Source organism: Nyctereutes procyonoides, unplaced genomic scaffold, assembly GCF_905146905.1.
Source record: "Nyctereutes procyonoides isolate TBG_1078 unplaced genomic scaffold, NYPRO_anot_genome, whole genome shotgun sequence".
NCBI lineage: Eukaryota > Metazoa > Chordata > Mammalia > Carnivora > Canidae > Nyctereutes > Nyctereutes procyonoides.
This window is the reverse complement of record NW_026575125.1, coordinates 26,896,019-26,914,672: the sequence shown is the minus strand read 5'-3', so window position 1 is coordinate 26,914,672 and position 18,654 is coordinate 26,896,019. Positions and strand designations below refer to the sequence as shown.

General features: G+C 36.3%; 1 protein-coding gene across 6 annotated transcripts in view; it reads left to right on the top strand.

The window, feature by feature from the left end:
* DMD (dystrophin) overlaps window positions 1–18,654 on the top strand; it is a 2,039,779-nt gene that overhangs the window by 1,557,658 nt on the left and 463,467 nt on the right. The window lies entirely within an intron of this gene.

Below are 18,654 nucleotides of genomic sequence, written 5' to 3'. Positions count from 1 at the left end.
AACTTAGAGTATTAAAAACAATATGATCCAGGTTTTGGACTACTTTTTTCCATAAATTTAAATTATGATGAAAAAAGTGATTGTATATCCTAGCTTGAAAAATAATTCCACCGTCAGACCATAATAAGCAATGTTTCTTTCCTCGTTTTCCTTCTTTTTTTTCTGTTTTGATAGGATACTTGATCTACTTTCCTGCTCTTGTGCATAGAGTTAATGACAGTGGCAATCCATAGCTTCTCAAATTCGTCATTTGTGTCTTCCATGCTCCTAGACCCCACTTGCTCCTCCACAATGTGTGTTGAATTAGTTTGATCATTGGTTCGTTCATCATAGTTTGTTAGAGCAACATCTGACTTTATCTTTGTAGATGGCTCTAGAATATAAAAGCAATGCAAAGTTAGATTTTTTTGGTAACTCTTAAATGAATGGTTAGAAAATATTCTGCTGCAACTTACTTATGATATTTTATAAACTTTTAGTTCTTCCTCCTTCTACATACCCATGAAGCTACCTTGAATTTTAATAAATATATGGGCTCACATATTCTCATCAGCTATGGTAGATAAAGAACAAAACTTCACGTGGGTTTTTTAGCAGATTAGTTTGAAAAGAAAGAATAATCCAAGAGACCATTTTATAATAAAGATTTAATAAAACATCCTTTAAATTAGTAAACAAGTCTGATTGAGGGCAAAGACACATCCATGTATCTACTATATGTTGTTATCTGCATTACTATACAATGAAAATTCTGAGAAACTGCAAGATTCTGATTCATTAAGAGAAAAAGTTGCCTTGTTTTTAAACTGTATCTCCTATGGGAGAATGGAGAAGAAACTACTTTTGTGTTTAGATCTCTGAGCTCCCTTTCAAAAACAGTTGAAAGTTATGCAGAGGACATTTTCTTAGCTTATGGTATATTACTCATAAAAAGTATTTGTTATTAAAAGCTATATAAAATTCCTCTAGAGTTCCTGAAAACCTTAGACATATCATTTTCCCCTTAACTACAACAGGACTAGCTGAGATCCCAACACTATTTTAAAATAGAGACAATTTTTTCATTCCCTCTGTGTTAATATTGGGTTTTCTATAAATTCCAGTTGCCTGAGGTTGGAACTACATTTTATGGATAGAAATGACTTTTATAGCCAGCTCTGATTTTCAGTTGGATGGCTGGATAACAGTCTTTTGATGAAAGATTTGGAGATGTCATGGAAAAAATTCGAAATTACTAAAACTATTGATTATTGTTGTTAATGGTGCATTTCAAGTGATAGGATTGAATTAAGGTACTGGGGTTTAAAAGCAACAAATGGAAACGCCAAGATTGAAAATAAATATAACCACATATCTTAGGAGATTACATGCAATTTCAGTATTTCAGCTAAATGGAAGTCTTTGTTTTATTTCCCTTACAAAGAGTTTTTTTTTTTTATTTTGAACAAAAGGAATTTTCTATAATATGCGTGAAGGAAAAAAAGTATAATGATTTGCCTTTTCACTTTGTTTGAAGAAGCTGGTAGCATTATGCTCATTGTTTGATTCATGCTGTAGAGCGAAAGTAATTCTTACATATTAAAAAAGGAAACTCCAAATGCCTAGCCAGAACATCAGCTCTCCCAGCAGATTCCAATACATCTGTCCACCCGAAAGCATTGATGTTTTATTTTGTGAAAATGCTGCTGAATGGATACAGGGGCTGGCAGGGGGTTGGGGGGAGCCTTCACAAATATGTTTTTGCTCTATGACTGTCAATCAATTCTTCTATATATGGAGGTTCCCCCCCCCAGCTCTTGCTAGAATGAGTATCACTGTTATTTACAATCCACTTCACAGGATATTTAATTCTCTCAGCAATAATCACAATTCATGGGTTCTATAAGAATACATGTTTTATGAAGCATATGCTTCCTGAATGGAATTAATCTGAGTAATTTCACTCTGAAAGCCATTAAAATTCCTTCCTCATATTAGAAAAAATGCTTATTTAGTTTTCTTGGTAAAAGCAAGGACATTATAGTTGTCCTTATACTTCAGGATGAGGAGATTTTTCTTATAAATAGTGTTATTTCTGACAGTCTAACTGGAATGTTAAAGCCAATACATTTTTATAGAATATCATATAGAGCCCTGAGAGGTGACAGTCTGAGAATTTTTACATTGCAAATTTATCTTTAAAATGAAAAAAACTGTATTCATAGTTGAATCATATTCTTCCTGTGTCCAAAACATTTCCACTTTGGGCCCCAGAGAATTAATAAAGATAGCCTCTGTTCCAAATTCTGACATAAAACCATCAATAACTATCTGAAAATGGGAAGCCTCTGTATCTTTGCTAATATTTCACAAGATTTCTGCCAATCTTAACTGATTCTCTAAGGACCCCTAAGAGATCATTGTAATACCAGCTTGTAAAGAAGGTATGTGGGTGTAGGTATATGTTGGGGAGAGATGGTCATAAAGGTGTAATTAGGATCTTTTTCCTGACAAGAGAAACTATGGAGTAATTAATATTTGAGATTCCTTCATCTGTGATCTGGATCTTGTCTCAGGCCATAGCTTTAAACCCATAGCTTGTTTGTTTTTACCCATATCTCCCTACCCAACCCCATCATAAAAGTTCTCTCCTATTAAAGAAAACATTTCCAGAGAGCCTAGCTTGATAAACTTTGAATTGTACATCAGCGTGCACCTGTAAATTGATTAAGGAAGCTTATATTTCTAATACATTTTTGAAATTGGGGAAGTAACTTCCTCAGTGTTTCTCACAAAAAAATCTTGGCCCACTGGTTAATTCCAAAGGAAGAAGGAAGAATGCAATCTTAGTAACACAATTAGTATTCTGAATAAATTGGATTGTCATCTTTCTTGGGACATCTAAGAATAGAGAGGTAATCTGAGGTTCCCTAATTCTAAGAAAAGGAAACCCTCTGTGTATTCCTTTCCTTTTCTATAATTTGAACTGAGTTTTATACAATTTTCTATACTTCTTCTTTGGTGTCTAAAGAATATAAAAGTTAATCTTGTTATTTTTCTTTTGCCTGGAAATGACTGCCTACTCTTTTGGATATGTAAAAACTTTTATATATATCATTTCCTCAAGAACTTTGATTAATCCATGAAATCTGTTAAGTGCCTAGTATGGCATGAGGACAACCACAAACATGATTACAGAGATGCTTTTCGAACACAGTTCAGAGTATTAGGTTGTATAATGTAATGAGTATCAATCCACAATTTTAATTTTTTTACTTTTATTTAACTTTTTTAAACCAAAAAAAAAAAACCTCCAGTTCATCCATTTCTTTTACCCCTATCTCTTGCAACCACCAATCTGTTCTCTATATCTGTGAGCTAATTTTGTTTTGTTTTGTTTGTTTTTTAGATTCCACATATAAGAGAGATCACATAGTATTTGTCTTTCTCTGATTTATTTTACTTGGCATCACAATTTTTAAATAGAAAGGAATAAAATTAGCAGAATAGAATAGGAAATAACAGAGTTCATCACTCTTAAGTCAGGGTCGGGTTTTGTGTGTGTGTGTGTGTGTGTGTGTGTGTGTGTGTGTGTGTATAACTTTGATTTTGGCTGTGTATGTGTGTGAGAGAGAGGGAAAGAGAGAGAAAGAATAAGAATGTGCATACTGGTTATATTCAAAAGCCTCTGTATTAGAATAGACCTCTGCCTTTGTAGTGGTTATATTCCAGAGATCAAAATACGTATGCTAAGGCAAATTATAGTAGTGTGACAAGTATTAGAGTAGAGAGCTAGACTGGGTCTAATGAAAACAGATGATTAAGCTTAAGCCTTCCAAAGAGGCTAGAAACTCACTAGAACAGTGTTTTCCCATTTTCCTTATATATTGGAGGGTTTTTTTTTTAAAGATTTGTTCATCTATTTGAGAAGGAAGTGGCAGCAGGAGTGGAAAAGAGAGAGAGAGAGAGAGAATTTCCAGCAGACTTCCCACTGAGCATGGAGCCCAATGCAGGGCTTAATCCCAGGACCCTGAGATCATGAACTAGCCAAAATCAAGAGTAAGATGCTTAGCCGACTGAGCCACCCAGGCACCTGAGGAAGAGCCTTTAAAAATGCTAATTCCTTGAATCCACCCCCTAGAGATTCAAATTGGATTGATGGCAGCATGTACTGTCCATGATTCTGATGTCTAACCAAGGCTGAAAACCTCTGCTCAGAGTACGTTAGAAGAATGTATTAGGACCTAGCTAGGTATACAGAGTTGAAAAGAGAATTTTTGGCAAAGTCAATACCATGTTCAAAGTCCTGGACATTGTGAGAGTTTGAGAATCTAAAGGTACTTGTCTATGATGGGGGTATGGTTGTTCCAAGAACTGAGATCAGAAAGGTCAGCTGGGGCTAAATTATGTGGAAAAACAGCAGGGTATAGTAAATAGAGTACCAGCCTTCTAAGCAGAAAGACCACTTATTCTTCTACTTGTTGCCCCTAACTTCTACGTCTTAATTATATTTTTCTATACAGTGGGCATATTTTGAGGATTAAATAATAGGATACATGTAAAATTCCCTCTAGGGGGGCAGAGTGTTAGACTCAGAGGGCTCAGTATGTGTAAGCTGTCTTTCTATCCCACTTGTCATCTACCTTAAAAGTTGGGACTTTATCTGTAGTCTATGGGAAGTCACAATATAGTTTTAAACAAGGAAATAAATTAACCGGACTTACATTTTTGAAAGATTGACTCTGGTAGGTGAGAGAAGAATTGGAAGGATATAAAAACTGTCCAGGAACAACAGGTAGAATGTTCCTTCTGCACTATTCCTAGTAAGAAATAAGGTACTGAGGTTGAACAAATGAAACAGATATGTGAGCTATTTGGAGGTAAAAGTTAACATTACAATGGATGTTACAGGAAGCAGAGGTGAGGAAGCATGGGAGATAGGATGAGGAGTCACTGCTTACCACTTGGCATGACCAAGTGCCTTCAGGGAGTCGTAGAATTCAAGAGGGGAACCAGTTGTGGGAAGAGAAGTCAAGAATGTATTTAGTTTTGAGATGTCTGTGAGTCATAGAGGTGAAACTATCATCTCCTTAAAGCAATTGCAAATATGGATCTAAAATTTGGAAGAGATATAGGTTCTCAGTTGAAGATACAAAATTGAAGGACATTAGCATGGCAGCCAAAGAAATACATGATCTTACACACGAATCATCACTTGATTTTCTCTACGGCCCATTCAGAAATACACTCAAAGGTCACCAAAATACCACTTACTCCAGTACAGAATTGGTATTAAGTGATGCCATTTTCTATGTTATTCAAAGGAGCATAGCTATGGGGATGCTTTTAATGGTTTAACCTTGAAAAAAGGCAAAGAACTAGCAACGCTTTGGTGTAAAATTCATACCTTGGAACAAGTAAAAGTATTTGGGTAATGTATCCAAGATCTTCAAAAACTTTCGAATAAGGACAGTTTGTTTCTTCTTTTACATGAACAGGGAAGATTTTATGTTTTCCTCTTATTCTCATGTAGCTACTATAAAAAGGTCACATATGTTCACAGTACTATGAATGATAGTACTTAGGAAGAGATTCAAGAGTCACATGCTTGTCATCTTACTATATTCAGAACTTTGTCATGTTCCAGGTTTGGACCCTCAAATTCCTATAGATCACAGAAATAATCCAAAAAGAAATAGTGAAATAATTCAAAGTTTAGAAGAATGAGTCGGGCAGCCCAGGTGGCTCAGCAGTTTAGTGCCGCCTTCAGCCCAGGGCGCGATCCTGGAGGCCTGGAATCAAGTACCATGTCGGGTTCCCTGCATGGAGCCTGCTTCTCCCTCTACCTGTGTCTCTGCCTCTCTCTCTCTGTGTCTCTCATGAAAGGATAGATACAATCTTTAAAAAAGAAGAAGAAGGAGGAGGAGGAGGAGGAGGAGAAGGAATCAATGAGGACAAATGTTCAAGACTGGTGTTTTATCTCCTATGAAAAGGAAAACTAAATATAGAAGATAAGAATTCATCTTTGCCCAATGATGGAAAAATAATCAATTTAATGGAATATAAGCATAGTTGATTAAAGGGGTTCTAACATTCCGGACCATGGTCTCTTAGGTGTGTTAACATGTTAATTGAACGTATTGAAAACTTTATAACCTAATTGTTCTGGATATTGCCATTAAAATTACCTGTTATCCAGAATGATACAAAGGAAAGCGCTAAATTGAATAACATTATAATTCAGTTATAGGATTTTGTAATTTTACATATATAAACCAAAAGAAAGACCCACATAGCAAAGAGGACACCATGAATACTGAAAAGTCAATTTTGATAGCCCCTAATAACCATTGTCTTTTATTCCTCACAGAGCTTTTGTGAGGATCTTATAAGGTAATAAATATAAAAGCACTTTGAAAAAGCTTTCTTCAGGTGAAAGATCTTTATTAATGATATGAATTAACATTAGACAAAAGTCCAACTGAATATATAAAACTAATGTTGTACTCTTTAAAATCAATGGATCAAAGTTATATTAATTAATGAGAATAATGATTGCTAAATTTTTCATTTTTTATAACTGACAAGCACTTTTACTTTCATTTTCTAATATTCTCACTGAAAACCTCTGGTACTGCTACTATTATTATTTTTATTTTCAGTTGAGGAGGGTAAGATTAAAGAGGTTCAGTAATGTAGCTATTGCTACTTCTTTGAAAATTAACTAATTTGAGTTTTATTATACTAGGTTGGGGGGGAAATAATTAAAAATAAAAGTCAATGAAATAAATGTTTAGTTTTCTGAGATGAATAATACAATGTATGCATCGAATTATTAGGATAGGTAATGATAATAACTCACTTAAAAAATATTACTGTATGCCAGGCAACGTACTGGGTGCTTTGCTTGCATGATGTACTATCATCCTATCCTTCTTACAGGTGAAAAAAAATCAAAGCTTTGAGAGATTGGGTAACTTCTCCTCTCCTATACAGAGGAGTCAGTTCTTTGAACTTAAGTTTGACCTTCTGACCTTTGACTCATCTTACTTCGCTACCCATTACTCTAAACTGACTCAACCTTCCAGGCAAAAACCCAAGATAACCATAAGCAATTCTGAAATAGTTTACTTAATAGGAATTTGATTAATGGAAGTATTCCTACTTCTAAACATCCATCTTCTCTTTACCTTTTTCAGTCTAGTTTCAACATTGACCTCTCAACTGAAACGCTTCTCTGTGAAACCTACATGACCTCTAAATGCAAATGCTTTCACCAAGTCTTTCCTGCCCTAGAAATCACATCGCTTGTGATTGTTGCCCACCAGTTTTTGGGGGAAATGTCCTATCTTTCGACTTGCTAGGGTCTTGTATTCTACTGATTTTCCCCTACCACTCTACTCATTCTTCTTTCTTTGCCTGAGGACTGATTCTGGACTGTCTTTTCTGCCTTCATTAATCTCATTCTTGGCATTCAATGGTCAGTAGTTACTAAGTGTGGTTTTTGTTATAGGCATTAGACTAAGCAACTGTCTTTCGTCTTCCTTTAAACCAATTATTTGAAGATTTTTATCTCTTTCCCATATCAGTCCCATATTTCTTACTGTATGTGGGTCATTTCTTACTCAGATGTCTCACAGATAGCACAAATGTGACCCAATGGGCCATACCTTGTATACTGGGTCTTCATCTCCTATCCCGCCATTCATTATACCACTATCTTTTCAAGTCAGATTTCAACCCAAAAGTCCTTCTACAACTCTTCATTTGCCCCACTTTCTAGTTCATTTTCATAATCAATATCTCCCCCCAATCCTTTATACCTGTTGCTTTCTCTCCAGTTTCCTAATCACTACTGGAATTCATGTTCTTAGAATCTTTTCCTGCTCTCTGCTCCTTTCTGCCCACTGCATGGTTGTAGTCCAGTTTATAGATTGATATTTGAAATTAAACTTCCTCAAGCATATCTTGGATTGTAAATAGTTTAGAAATTCCTTGCAGGGAGAGATTTTATCTATTTTATTCACGTGTATATTCCCATTGCCCAAGACAGCACCCAGCACATGATAGGTGCTCAACAAATATTTGTCAAATGAATGAAAGAATATAAGGTCCTTCTGTTCAAACACATTTTATGACTTCTCGCACCCTTCAGAGTATTCTGCACACTCCTTCACCTGGCCCTCCAGAATGGGCTCCCAATCTCAATTTCTAATCTTATTTATTTTTCCTCTCCATGTACCCTCCCTCAACTCCTACAAAAATACACAGCTAGCTAGTCTTCTTTGCTTCTTTTGATGACTTTGTTTCTTGTCTTGGGATTCCTTTTCCTCATCTCAATTTACTCTGATGCTACCTACTTGTTGAGGAAAGCAATATTGAAATCCTCCCTTCTTCCATTAGCCCCTAGCTGGAAGACATCTTGCCTCCCTCCCAATTTCTGTAGGTATTTCTCTACACTTTATATGAAGTTTAGTGCTTTCTGTACTGTATCTGAAAGGCTGGAGAGAATAGTTTTTAATAGTATGGGCTTTAAAGCCTGACTGCCTGGGTTTAAATTGTGCTTCTGATACTCATTGACCATGGACACATTTCTTAATTGCCCTCAGTTTACACAGCTATAAATCAAGGGTAATGATAATGTCTGCCTCATCAGGTTGTTGTGAGGGTGATGCAAATTAACACATGTGAAGTGCATAAAACAGTATTTGACAGATAGTAAGAAACCAGTTAAACATAGCTAGTATTATTATGATATTACTATTATCACCTGATAATATTATCACCTGATAATAGTACTAATACTATATAGAGAGATGCCTTATATATACATATATATTTTATAAGCAAATTTTTGTGTTGCTTATTTCACTATAGACTCTTTATGGCCACAATTCATTTTATTTGAGTGAGAAACTACTTAATAAGAATGAATGAATGAAACTATCCAAAATATTGGCACAAGACTACTGTAACTCTGATTTTTAAAAAACAAAACCAAGGGATGCTTGGGTGGCTCAGTGGTTGAGCGTCTGCCTTTGGCTCAGGGCATGATCCCGGAATCTCGGGATTGAGTCCCACATCGGGCTCTCTGTATGGAACCTGCTTCTCCTCCCTCTGCCTATGTCTCTGCCTGTCTTGTGAATAAATAAATAAAATCTTAAAAAAAAACAAAAAGCCTTGTTTTGTCTAACCAAGGACAGATTAATAATCTTCAATAGATTTTAATTCTTAGATGTCAATATTGACATGATTGAAAAACTCTAAATTCTTCAGATACAAACCTTAACAACCCTCATTCTTGAAAATAAACATACTCACTGAAAATTAAAAAGAGATATTTTATCATTTGTAATGCCCTCCTTGAAGGAAAATATTAGCTTATATGCTTTTCTCTTTCAACCAGACACCAGGTGTTAAGATTCCCTGAAACACACTTTAGTAAAAGCAGTTTGTTTTTTCCAATGTCACCGACATTGGAAGCCACATCAGTGGCTTATAGCTATGTTAAAAAATTAATGAAATTGTTTCATTTTTTAAAAGATTTTTATTTATTCATTTGAGAGGGAGTGTGTGGGCATGGTGGGGGTGGAAGGAGGCACACAATGGGGAAGTACAGAGGGAGAGGGAGAAGCAGACTCCCCACTGAGCAGGGAGCCTAACTCAGGGCTCCATCCCAGGACCCCAAGATCCTGACCTGAGCCAAAGGCAGATGCTTAAGCGACTGAGCCCCCAGGTGCCCCAATAAAGTTGTTTTAAATGTAATCTGTGAGGCAGTAGCACTGAAGACGATGAGAAGTCTGGGACTATTCATTTAACTATCTTTGATCCCCGTCAGAACTTAGACAAGATCTGTTAATCTTTCAGGCCTTCTTCTCCAAACAAGAATAGAAAAGGTCCAGCAAAGTCTGAGCACAGAAAAAGTCAAAGAATTTCATATCACTTTCTCTTCCTTTCTCCAATGTCTAAGGTTTTTTTGTTTTGTTTTGTTTTTGTTTTTTGTTTTGTTTTGTTTTTTGAGGATTAATGGTCTTTAAGAGGAGACTTCCTAGACAAAAGAAGATAACTCCATTATGTGGTGGGTAGCAATGTACCCACTTCCAGTTGGAAAATTCTAAAAGCATGAATTATTAGGACTCAAATAAAAGGATGTTCAATCTTGTATTTACAAATTATTTTTGAAATGAACTTTGTTAGTGTCTCTTTTGTGCCTTTCATAATTCTGATAATAAAACATTCCAGGTATTAGTTAAAGATGAATGGTATTCAAAATTATTTAGGTTACCAGCATGTGATTCTCATTCCACATGAGGTCCATTTGCAGTTTACATGGTTTTCTAAATTACATTAAAATAAAATGTCAAAAAGTTCACATCTTTTTTCATTTTTAATGGCATCAATCTTTGAAGAAAGGTTATTGAGCAAAGGTCTATGCATAAATCAGCCATTCCCCGTAGAGGTAAAAGAAGCCATTACACCTGGTTATGAAAGAGAGTTTCATGAATGTGAGAGAAATAAATCATTCCCCACTGGAGATCATATTAGTCGAGATGGAAGAATGTCTATTTCATGATACTGAGAAAGCCACAAATTACTTTTGTTTGCTCCTGCATCCGTGGTTGTCCTTGAGAGGTGTATTAACAAGTTGACTCTTCAATATTATTATTATCATGACTTAACAATGATATGAGTCTTTATAAATATAATCTTTAAATTCTTTAAAGACTTTAGTTTCTCCTCTCTAATTTCTATTCACTTCCAACACATTTTAAAATACATTGTTCCTTGGGAGTTACAGAAAAAGTTCTCTGCAGAAAGCAGAATTTCCCCTCCTCTCAGGAGCTGACCACATTTCACTTCTATCCTTTGCTCTCAATTCAACAATTCAATATTGGATTCAATTCAAGGCTGTGGCCCCAAATAGAATGAGACCTGGATATTTATGAACTGCTTGACCAGGCATTCTTCCCAATGATTTACTCCATAAATTCTATTTTTAGTTTTTACAGTAGTTTCACAAATGGTTAGAAAACTGTTGTACATTGCAGTTTTAAAACATGGACTGAGTACAGATAGCATTTTTACTGGCTGTGGGAGAGTGTTGACATTTCCTGTTTGGGAGAAAACGATGGTCATTATTTGGAGGCAACCATTGAATTCATCTCCCACCCCTGACCTAAAAGAAATTTTTATATTCATGCAATATATACACATAGGAAAAACATACTTTTTAAAAAAGATTTTATTTATTTATTCATGACACACACACACACACACACACAGAGGCAGAGACACAGGCAGAGGGAGAAGCAGGCTCCATGCAGGGAGCCTGATGTGGGACTCGATCCCAGATCTCCAGGATCACACCCTGGGCTGAAGGCGGTGCTAAACCACTGAGCCACCCAGGCTGCCCAGGAAAAACATACTTTTTGAGTGGATTCCCAAATATGACTTTTAAGGTCAGCCATTGAGAAGTAGACCTGCCACAGAACAGTGAAGAGGTTTGAGGATCAGAAGATGGATTAGGGCTGTGCTTGGCCCCAAAGAGGACTTGATAGTGGAAGCAGTAGGGGCAGGACAACAGGGACGTCTAGCCAAGGAGATAAGGGATATAGTTAAGGTGAGTACAGAGTTCTTTGGTCTCCCAGGGGAGGGGCATCTCCTGCAAATCTTCTGGGGAGGGTCAGGGAAGGTATTCTGGTAACCCTTTGCTACAAAACAAATCAGTCCAAAACATAAGGGCTTAACATAGTTTTACATGTTTTGCATGTGAATCTACAGTTCAAGCAAGGTCAGTGGAGACTGCTTGTCTCTGCTCCTTATGATATCAGCTGAGGCAGGTCAACTGGCTGTTGGAGGATCTACTCCCAACTGGGCTCACTCACATACCTGGCAAATGGGTTCAGGCTGTCAGTTCCTCTTCACGTAGGCCTCTCCAGGGGGCAGTTTGGGCTTTTTCACAGCATAATCACTGGGTCCCGAGAGCAGCCATCCCAAAGGACAAGAAGCTGAAGCTGCTAGTTTCTTAAGGCCTGGGCCAAAACCTAGCATAGTTTTATGTCTGTCTTTGTCATCTTCGTCGTCGTCTTCATCGTCGTCTTCGTCGTCTTCGTCTTTGTCATTTTCTTCTTCTTCTTCTTCTTCTTCTTCTTTCTTCTTTCTTCTTTCTTCTCTTCTTCAGCAGAGGTGGGGACATGCAGAGGGAGAGAGAGAATCTCAAGCAGGCTCCACATGCAGCACAGTGCCCAACTTAGGGCTCCATCTCACAACCCTGAGATCATGACCTGAGCCAAAATCAAGAGCCAGATGCTTAACCGACTGAGCACCCAGGCACGCTTGTCTGTCACATTCTTTTGGTCAAGCCAGCACAGAGCCCAGATTTGAGAGGATGGAACATGAACTCCACCTTTGCATGGGAAGATGTCAGAAAATTTGGGGGCCATTGTAGAAAGCTACCACAAAGAGCCTCTTGTAAAAGATACTGAGCTGAATATTAAATACAAGTAGGCACTATCCAGGTCAAAAGAAAAGGTTCTCTTTGCCCAGAATAACTTTTCTGTCCTGCTCTACCTGGCTAACTCCTACTTTAGGCCTTGGTCAACCCACCTTCTCTTGAAGCATCATCTGGGCTTTGCCCCAGGGTAGAAAATTGGATATATACCAGTGTACTGATGTTTAAAAATGTTAAGCTTTTCCCCTCTCCTACAACAGAACATATATCAAATAACTTCCCTTCTAACTTAAAAGCTGTAAAATACTCATGGGAGTAACTATATAAAATAAAAATAAATCTTAAGTACCATGAAGTATTTTTCAAATAGCAGTGTAGATGCCTACATTTTTACTTCCCTGTTTGCTTTCTCTGCTCTTTGCCCCAAGGTACATTAATAGTCTCAGGTCTCAGGGACACCAGTGTGTACCAATTAATTTTCAGAATGTATCTGTTAATAATCTCATCTGTACAGTTCTCCTCGCTAATCTGGGCACAAGGTAGCCCTAAGGAGGTCTTAGTTTCTCTGTTCAATCCATCTCTCCTATCATTCTTTTAATGTGTCTGTCTCTGTCCGTCTCTCTCATTTCACATTTCTTTTTTGTTTTCAAGTGACTTTCAACTAGGCAGAAAATGCATTTCATGTCTATGTGCCTGCCTCCAGGCCCTATCTATTTCACTCACTGAGGACTGCCCTTCCTGAATTCTTTCTTTCATTTAGCAGCCCCTGTTGAAGCTGGACAAATGATAGGACCTCATTTCTTAAAGAGCCAGAACACTGTCAGGAGCAAGCACTTCAAAGGATTCAGCAAATCACAGCATGAGCTAATATGGATAGATCTTGAAGGCATTCTGCTAAATGGAATAAGCAAGCACAAAAAGATCAAAATTGTTTCATTCTACTTATGAGGTACCTGGAATAAGTATATATAACAAATTTGTAGAGACAGTCAAATAGTGGTTACAGCAGGTAGGGGAGGGGGGTTGAGGGAATTTGTGACACTGTTTAATGGGTACAGAGTTTCAGTTTGAAAAGATGAAAACATTCTGGAGATAGATGGTGATGATGGCTTTACAGCAGTGTAAATATACTTAATGCCACTGCATTGGACATTTAAACATTGTTAAAACAGGGAATTTTATGTATGTTTCGTCACCATAGAAAAAGAAAAAAATTGACCTAACAGATTGTTGAGGGACTCTTTATAGAAGTAATACATTATCAGAAAGTACAGTGGGTCTTATTTTACAGGTCAAGAGATGGAGTTTCTGATCTTGACCACCAACTTGTGTGATCTTGGGGAAACTAGTGGCATAATCTAATGTTTATCTTATGGCAAATGATGAAGCTAAATAAAAGAAATGTTTCTCCAAGTTCACAAACAACCTGCACCATCTTTACTTGGAAAGTTTATTTAAAATGCAGTTTAAGAAGCTGGCTCTCCAGGGATGAGCCAGGGAATCTGCATATTTAAAGGGCCCCCAGGTGGTTCTTGTGCACATTTAAATTTGAGAACCACTGGACCAGATGCTTGCTTAAGGCCATTTCAGGCTCTGAAATTTGACAAATTTTGATTCTGCAGGGTAGATTCTCTGTGCTTATGCAGGAGAAGGAAATGAAGAAAATACTAGACTTTCTGTTTGTGTTGGAGAATTTTTCATTTGATATCTTCATCTTCAATGTGCCTAGCCAGTCAGGAATAGTATTGTTTATTCCTCCCACTGTTTTGGAGAGGCTTGGGGAAAAGGATAAGCCAGATGGTACCGAAGAAGATTTACATTACCATTTTCTTTCCTTTTCCCTTTGCATATTATATAAAACTGCCCATGCCTCCATGTGAGCCATGATCATTAATATAATGTTATGATCTAATGGCTCATGACATTAAATTATAACTTAGCCCAACATGACCAAATTACAGTATTAGGAGAGCTTCTTTTCTCAGGTTGATTTCTATACCTTAAACCAATGGTATTATTTACTAGATTTTTGATAATCATGTCTCAGCCTTGATTTAAGGAATCTTCTCTCTTTTGTAGAAATGCATTTGTTAAACAAGACCTGGGTAATAATCAATTCTCAAAAATACCATTGAGAAAAGGAAAAAGAGTCTTGCTTTGTTTCAGGATGTGTGTGTGTGTGTGTGTGTGTGTGTGTGTGTGTGTGTGTGTGTATGCGCGCGTGCTTACAGTACTGAAATAGATTCTGTCTGGGACTATATAAAAGAGAAACAGTGAAAAAGTCTGATAGTTGTCATATACACTTGATGATGAATGAAATATCTAAGTATTCTTAGAAAGGCGCATAAACCCTTCAGCTATATTTTATTAACCAATCAGTAAGGTCCTAACCACATTTGTCTTGAATAAATAGTTTTACACCTGTAACTTTATGTTTGTTCTCCTTTTGTAAATGGGCTTAAAAAATAAAGTTTGTCATTCTTGGTTAATTCAAGAAGAAAACTTTATTTTGAACAGGTTTTTGTTGTTTTGCTTATTTGAGCTTTGTTCCTCGAATCTACTTTTTTGCATATAAAATATTTGGTGTTACGAAGGTGATTAAAATTGAAAATAATTAATTGATCTACCAGAGAGAGAGAGAACAAGCAAGAGAAATATACAAACCACACCCTTTCCTCTTTTTATAAAATCCACCAGGCCACAGGAGAAAGGCCTAATAAAACAAAGGAAAAAGAAATATGGTAGAAAGTTCTGCTGCTGCTTTCACCAAATGTGATACCAAGAAGTCTGAGACAAGTTGTGGCAGAATTTAGGCTCAGTAAAACTCAGGCAATTGACCTGCCCTGTGAGAATCTCAAAATGAGTTTAGGTAGAGGCACAGGAGTTGAAATCCAATAATATATGCAACAGTGATCACGCCAGAATTGCACATAGAAAGCAAATTAGTACTCTAATGGAGAAGCCAAATTGAAATCCGTTCTCGGAGCAGATTTTCAAACACATTCTTCTACTTTTCTGTTTACAAAAATGGAACACCACCAGAAAAACAAGAATTCGTAAGACAAGATTTAAAAAATTGGAATTCTAAGGGGAAAGATAGAACAAGTATGCGCATGTGCACACATGGTGATGAGAGAGTATTTTGCCTGTGTGGTGTATCTGATTGAGAAGTCCCTTTGCTGCAGGCCTTCTCAAGGAAGTGACTAATTCTCATGATGTGAGATACTTTATCTTATATCATGTTGGAAAAGAAAATAAATTTACCCAAAATCCTTAAGGGCAGTGTTGTATTATTATTCCCATATAATATATTCTCTTCAAAAGATAACTCCAGAGTTAGGTAAGACAGGACTTGTGACTCAAATTGCATGCTCCACTCCCTGCACTAGAAATTGCATCGATCTGTCTGTACTCACAGAACACTGCTAGAGAATTGCTCCAAATGAAAGATGCGTTTGAATCTTTATACAAAAAAACTAAAAAAGATGAAGAAGAAGATGATGATTTATTTCTTAAATCTAGGAGCAGGTTAATCATTAATGAAATTAATAATAATAATACAGAGCAGTCAACAAGCACAGGAAAATGCACAGCAACATTTACACTCTAAAGAAGTAAGTCAGAGATATAAATAAGTACACAGCATTCTTGTGTTCTACAATATATTATCTGCTTTAAAGAAACTCTTCTATAGTTGTAGTAGGCTGAATGGTTACTCTAGTTCTTCCTCCCATTCTACAGCCACAACTTCAAGATTGCCTCCCTATGGATGGAGTGTGCCTTCCAACCCCTGGCCTTAGGTCTTAGCCATGTGATTTGCTTTAGCAAAAAATAGGTGAGCGGAAATGATGGTGTGCTAGTTTGAAGCCTAGGCCTTAAGAGACCTTGCATTTTCCTTTTGTGCCTCTACTACACGTACAAGAAGAACATGCACCATCTAGGCAGCTCATCTCAGAAGGATGAATGGCAGGGCTGCACAAGCCATGGATATCCAGGAGAAAAGATGGCTGTGGTTTGAAACCATATGCACCATTCAGCATTACTGTGACAGTAGCTAATTGAAACAGCAAATAAACTGTTGTTTTTCCTGAATATCTGTTGAAAACTAATAATATCGGCCATCTTGGTGATCAAAATATAAAGTCTGTGTTTTAAATTTAATGGTTCACTGTTAAATATAATTTTTTTAAAAACTGGATCTTCCCTTATCTGGTGATGTCATTATATTAGTTTATATATCATAGGTACACAGTTTATTTCTGTTTATTTACAAGTAACATTGGTTATGATTGGAAACACTGCCAACCTTAGGGGGATACACACATGTCTGTACTAAGTTAAAAAAAAAAACTCCTTACATCAAAGTATTGCATAATAATATGCTTCATTTTAATACTTCATGCATTCCCAGGAGAGAGTGAGTGATATTTGGTTTTGCGAGAGAGATAAAAATAATGAACATTACCATCTGGTTTAACCATTGTGGTGATACGGAATTGTAGTTGTGTTAATTACCCTTGTGGTTTGTCTTCATAGAGATAATTATATGTGAAATTCCTTTCCAATTTGTTATGTAATATTAGAAATACTTCTAAAATTGACATGGATTTATTATGTTACCATCTTGTTGGCATAATCATTAACACTAGACCCATAGATCTATTAAATGTTTAAAAGCTATAGTATTCAAAACAAGATATTGTGAAAAGAGATTTTTGAAATAATACCTTTTGCATGCCTTTTGAATAAATGGATTATTCAGTATTTCTTCATGTTTAGTTCCTGAATCTAAGTCATACTTTCTATTTAAAAATAGATGTCAGCTGAAGACAACCAGGCAATGGATTTGTCTTGACAACAATCTTTTTATATATTCAGACTTCATTTATTATTAGACATGTCTGGTTTTGAAAATTGGTGTTTCTTTACCTTTCTGAATTTAGGGAAATGGCACAAGAGAATAACATTAATTTCCTCTGCCATTTTGGCCAAATCAAATTTGAGGCTTTCCAGAGACATTGTCTAATCAATTCGAAGAGACATTTGAAAAGATCCCTGTTAATCTATCTTTAAAAATGAATTAGTGGCATAAACTGTTACTGGGTGACTTTAGGTACAATTGTAATTTTTAGTAATCCTGAGAGAAGATGCAATGCCTTCTTAAATGTCACAACAAGTGTGATTATTCAAAATTCTGTGTGATTGGTCCCCTGCAAGTCTTCCTGACGTCATTTTTCCTAGGGGAATTTTGTTCCGATATTTATAGCAGCTGCAGCCATAACTATTTCTGTCTTATTCCAGTAGTAGGTATTACTCTATTATTCACATACCTATATTGTGGTCTAAAGAATAAGCGGACTTCATATTCTAGAGGAAGCACCAGAGGAAATGAAAGGATGTTTGACGTGGATCTGTATATTCCACATTATCTTTGGTGGGTTCTCAGAATTAGCTGAGTAATGCCTTACTTAAAGAAGGAAGGTCAGCTGATATCTCTTGCTGCTCCATGTTCCATGTCGTGAGTGTTATTCCTGTAGAAGAGGAGTAGAGAGTGGGAAGAAAATGAAATCTGTCAATACTGTGAATATATAAATAATAAAAGTGGCAGTGGGACTGATTAATTCTGAATCATCTTTATAAAATGACTGGAGTCGTGAAAATGCTCAGTCTGCACAGCTGATTGGGAAATGTATGCAATCTGTTGATCAGAATTCATTTGTGGATGCTCTCTTCTAGAGATGATATACCAGAGGTCTTAAAAACATTTTGGGCCCCATGAAAAAGGAAAACATCAGACCTGGGAGATTGCAATTTAAAATGGAAGGAAGTGTTTTCCCACCTTAGCCACAACTTGCAAGCAAATAATTGATACAAATAAGTCAAAATGTAGTTTAGTTGCACAGAATAGTTTTGGAAATATTCTGAAACACTAATTTCAGAATACTGCCAATCAATATATACTTGTCATTTGGTGAGAAAATAAAAAGCTAAATTCTTGGATCGTTAAGGAGAAAATTTAGCAAAAATAAGTGAAAGCTCTAGGTTTAGTTTGATGATCCTATGAAGAAAAATATATTCACCATTGTTTGGTCTTTTCATCTTAGGTAGTATATACATATGATTTTATTTTTATAACTAAAGCAACCATGTTGTGTTTTATAAGTATTTTAACAATAGAAGTCCTCTGAGCTAACTCAATAATAATCAGTCTGCATTGTGTGTTA